We start from the raw sequence: 5,699 nt of genomic DNA on the forward strand, positions 1-5,699 counted from the left end.
CGAGCTCTCCCATGCGCCCAAACAGTGGTTTACTGCCACATATGGGGTATCAGCGTACTCGGGACAAATTGGACAACAACTTTTGAGGTCCAATTTCTTCTCTTACCCTTGGAAAAATAAAAAATTGGGGGCAAAAATATAATTTTTGTGAAAAAATATGATTTTTTATTTTTACGGTTCTGCATTATAAACTTCTGTGAAGCACTTGGTGGGTCAAAGTGCTCACCACACCTCTAGATAAGTTCCTTAGGGGGTCTACTTTCCAAAATGGTGTCACTTGTGGGGGGTTTCAATGTTTAGGCACATCAGTGGCTCTCCAAACGCAACATGGCGTCCCATCTCAATTTCTGTCAATTTTGCATTGAAAAGTCAAACTGCGCTCCTTCCCTTCCGAGCTCTCCCATGCGCCCAAACAGTGGTTTACTGCCACATATGGGGTATCAGCGTACTCAGGACAAATTGGACAAGAACTTTTGAGGTCCAATTTCTTCTCTTACCCTTGGAAAAATAAAAAATTGGGGGCAAAAATATAATTTTTGTGAAAAAATATGATTTTTTTATTTTTACGGTTCTGCATTATAAACTTCTGTGAAGCACTTGGTGGGTCAAAGTGCTCACCACACATCCAGATAAGTTCCTTAGGGGGTCTACTTTCCAAAATGGTGTCACTTGTGGGGGGTTTCAATGTTTAGGCACATCAGTGGCTCTCCAAACGCAACATGGCGTCCCATCTCAATTCCTGTCAATTTTGCATTGAAAAGTCAAATAGCGCTCCTTCCCTTCCGAGCTCTCCCATGCGCCCAAACAGTGGTTTACTGCCACATATGGGGTATCAGCGTACTCAGGACAAATTGGACAACAACTTTTTGGGTCCAATTTCTCCTGTTACCCTTGGTAAAATAAAACAAATTGGAGCTGAAGTAAATTTTTTGTGTAAAAAAGTTAAATGTTCATTTTTATTTAAACATTCCAAAAATTCCTATTAAACACCTGAAGGGTTAATAAACTTCTTGAATGTGGTTTTGAGCACCTTGAGGGGTGCAGTTTTTAGAATGGTGTCACACTTGGGCATTTTCTATCATATAGACCCCTCAAAATGACTTCAAATGAGACGTGGTCCCTAAAAAAAAATGGTGTTGTAAAAATGAGAAATTGCTGGTCAACTTTTAACCCTTATAACTCCCTAACAAAAAAAAAAATTGGTTCCAAAATTATGCTGATGTAAAGGAGACATGTGGGAAATGTTACTTATTAAGTATTTTGTGTGACATATCTCTGTGATTTAATTGCATAAAAATTCAAAGTTTGAAAATTGCGAAATTTTCAAAATTTTCGCCAAATTTCCGTTTTTTTCACAAATAAACGCAGGTACTATCAAAGAAATTTTACCACTATCATGAAGTACAATATGTCACGAGAAAACAATGTCAGAATCACCAGGATCCGTTGAAGCGTTTCGGAGTTATAACCTCATAAATGGACAGTGGTCAGAATTGTAAAAATTGGCCTGGTCATTAACGTGCAAACCACCCTTGGGGGTAAAGGGGTTAATATCTTTGAAAGTAGCGGGCTCACAAGCAGCTATGGATGAAAAAGCAAAACAATCTATGGCAGAAATCTCTCAAACAGAGAGCTGAAACAGCCAAAGTAGGTTGGAGCAAAATGGGTAGAAGCACAGCTGAAGACGCCGTGACAATGTAACAGCGGCCTGCAAACAAGGGAGAAAAAAAAAAAAAAAAAAGGGCGAGTAGATAGCTATTAGCCTCAAAAAAGAGTCATTTATTATACGGGAAATATAAACTACAAATTTAATTATTAGATGTCAGAATAGTAACTTCATTGTTTGTGAACCCTCAGAAAACTAATAAAAGAGCATGAGATCTTTCCTTTTATTTAGACCATGTGGAATTCTTGTTCCGAGTTTAAAGATCCACCATGATTCCCTGTTTCTCAGGGTCACCTCAATGTCTCCTCCTCTAAATGGTTTATGAGTTTTTTCTATCGCATAAATTTTAAGTGACTCAAGGTTAGAGTGATGATAATTAATAAAATGTTGTGAAACTTGTGAGGTGTTCCTATTAGCACTAATATTTTCAACATCATAAATATGTTCACGAATACGTGTTTTTAAAGACCGTATGGTACTCCCCACGTATTTAAGATGACATGCCATGCACTCCATGATGTATACCACATTTTTGGTGTTACAATTCATGAAAGTCTTAATGGGATAAACATTTTGATTACTGGCATCAGTGAAATTATGGCATTTACCCGAAAATTTGCAAGTTTTACATGCCATCGCACCACATTTAAAAAAGCCTTTCGTGCTGAGCCAATGAGAGGGTTGCGCAGAGTGGGCATGAAGAGAACTCGGAGATAAGCTCGAGCCTAAAGAGGGGGCTCTTCTGGACACAATTCTGTATCCATTACTCAAAATTTGAGCTATATCAGCATCCTCCTTCAGAATAGTCAGATTATTAGTCAAAATTTTCCTGATTGTATTAAATTGATTACTGTACTGGAAGACCACAGTGATTGGATTTTGATGAGATAAACTTTGATTTTGTTTACTATGGAAACGAGGTCGTCGAGCGACAATTTTTTCTGCTCTTTTTAGATGCCAGTCACTGTAGCCTCTCTGCACAAGTCTATCCTTTATGCCCTCGATCTCTTGGGAGTAATCTTCCAGTGTGCTACAATTACGTTTTGCTCTTACCATCTCCCCTATAGGAATACTTTTGATAGTATGTTTGGGATGGTGACTGTTGATGATTGAGTTACTCCCAAGAGATCGAGGGCATAAAGGATAGACTTGTGCAGAGAGGCTACAGTGACTGGCATCTAAAAAGAGCAGAAAAAATTGTCGCTCGACGACCTCGTTTCCATAGTAAACAAAATCAAAGTTTATCTCCTCAAAATCCAATCACTGTGGTCTTCCAGTACAGTAATCAATTTAATACAATCAGGAAAATTTTGACTAATAATCTGACTATTCTGAAGGAGGATGCTGATATAGCTCAAATTTTGAGTAATGGATACAGAATTGTGTCCAGAAGAGCCCCCTCTTTAGGCTCGAGCTTATCTCCGAGTTCTCTTCATGCCCACTCTGCGCAACCCTCTCATTGGCTCAGCACGAAAGGCTTTTTTAAATGTGGTGCGATGGCATGTAAAACTTGCAAATTCTCTGGTAAATGCTATAATTTCACTGATGCCAGTAATCAAAATGTTTATCCCATGAAGACTTTCATGAACTGTAACACTAAAAATGTGGTATACATCATGGAGTGCATGGCATGCCATCTTAAATACGTGGGGAGTACCATACGGTCTTTAAAAACACGTATTCGTGAACATATTTATGATGTTGAAAATATTAGTGCTAATAGGAACACCTCACAAGTTTCACAACATTTTATTAATTATCATCACTCTAACCTTGAGTCACTTAAAATTTATGCGATAGAAAAAATTCATAAACCATTTAGAGGAGGAGACATTGAGGTGACCCTGAGAAACAGGGAATCATGGTGGATCTTTAAACTTGGTACAAGAATTCCACATGGTCTAAATAAAAGGAAAGATCTCATGCTCTTTTATTAGTTTTCTGAGGGTTCACAAACAATGAAGTTACTATTCTGACATCTAATAATTAAATTTGTAGTTTATATTTCCCGTATAATAAATGACTCTTTTTTTGAGGCTAATAGCTATCTACTCGCCCTTTTTTTTTTTTTCCCCTTGTTTGCAGGCCGCTGTTACATTGTCACGGCGTCTTCAGCTGTGCTTCTACCCATTTTGCTCCAACCTACTTTGGCTGTTTCAGCTCTCTGTTTGAGAGATTTCTGCCATAGATTGTTTTGCTTTTTCATCCATAGCTGCTTGTGAGCCCGCTACTTTCAAAGATATTAAGGAATTTTATTAGTATTCTGAGGGTTCACAAATAAGGATGTTGTTTTTCTAACATCTAGTAACCAAATTTGTAGTTTATACTTTCTGTATAATCAATAACTTTTTTGTGAGGCTAATAGCTATCTATTTTCCCTTCCGTTCCCTCCTGTTTGCCGGCCGCTGTTACATTGTTACGGCGTCTTCAGCTGTGTTTTTACCTATTTGCTCCAACCTATTTCGGCTGTTTCAACTCCCTGTTTGGGAGATCTCTGTCATTGATTGTTTTGTTTTTCCATCCATGGTTGTCTGTGAGCTTGCTACTTTCAAAGGTATCAGGGAATTTTATTAGTATTCCGAGGGTTTGCAAACAATGAAGTCGCTTTTTTGACATCTAGTTACTAAATTTGTAGTTTATATTTCCCGCATAATTATCGACTCTTTTGTGAGGCTAATAGTTATCAATCTGCCCTTTTGTTTCCCCCTGTTTGCCGACTGCTGTTACATTGTCACGGCGTCTGCAGCTGTGCTTTTACCTACTTGCTCCAACCTATTTTGGCTGTTTTCATAGTTGTTTGTGAACCCGCTATGTATAAAGGTACTAGGGCATTTTATTAGTATTCCGAGGGTTTACAAATAATATCTAGCAACTCAAGCTTTATATTGTTATGTGGGTTCACAACATATGACACTGTACATATTATTTTACCATTATATTTTTGGATTTATTCAATGATTATGGTAATGTTATTTCATTTTTCATTTTGTATATAGTTTTTGTATCTTATGCTATTTCTGTTTTCTCTGCTTTTTTGTTTAACTTAAACATTTGTTTTTGTGCTTCTATCAAGCTTGTCTTGCTTCCATTATCATGTGTGTCTATTTTTGCTTGATTAGACAATTCCACCAATTGCAGCACCGGAGCGATAACCGGATACTAGTATAAAAGTATAGACATGTCTTGTACCAGGTATCATGATTAAGGGTGCTTAGTTACCGGAAACGCGTTGACCTTGGTTTTAAAATATTTTTTTGTATGCTGATGTTTTGTCCTTTCACTATATTTTAAGTGAAATAAACTATGGATTTTTCACTATTTCGTTGAGCTGGATCTCCTTCTCTTTCTTTAACGGGCGGCGCAATGCTCAAACGCGCCGAGATGGGAATATTCTCTTTTTCAAGCTGTATTTTCCGGGCAGCTAGATTAGCGGCTGTAAGTAAAAATATAATGATTAGCTAACACAGAATTGATTTTCTACACAAAACTGCCGCGTTGAGATGATTATTTTATTTATTTTTTTTCCAAAATGAATTTTCTGACAGCTAGTTAGCAGTTGTAAGTAAATATGAGTATTACACAAAAGTGAGAATCGCCTGTATTTCAAGTGAACAGATACCTTTTCTATTCTTGAGACACTTGCGTAACGAACTTCCGCGTCTTTTAGGCGCGTCGGGTATCGATGAAATTGCAGGGTTCTTGACATCTATGATCTCCACGTCTGAACCCAGCGTATCGCATGGCTCGGGAACACCCCAGTTTTCAGGCATATCGCACCATGTCTCCGTGTCAGTATCTGTATGAGAAATTGCGCGTAGTTCGTGTTTACATACAAAGGATTAAAGCAGCTGACATAGTATAATATAGTTTTACGGCATAAACATATTTGCGGTGTAAAATTAATATAGCAAGACTTATGCCGCTATATATTAATAATTCACTATTATATTGGTGACTAACGGTATTATTTGTTTTAATAATTTAATCATATATTTATTATGACATAATTTGTGTAATACAATAGTTAATAGCT

This window comes from Ranitomeya imitator, chromosome 2 (assembly GCF_032444005.1).
Source record: "Ranitomeya imitator isolate aRanImi1 chromosome 2, aRanImi1.pri, whole genome shotgun sequence".
Classification (NCBI taxonomy): Eukaryota; Metazoa; Chordata; class Amphibia; order Anura; family Dendrobatidae; genus Ranitomeya; species Ranitomeya imitator.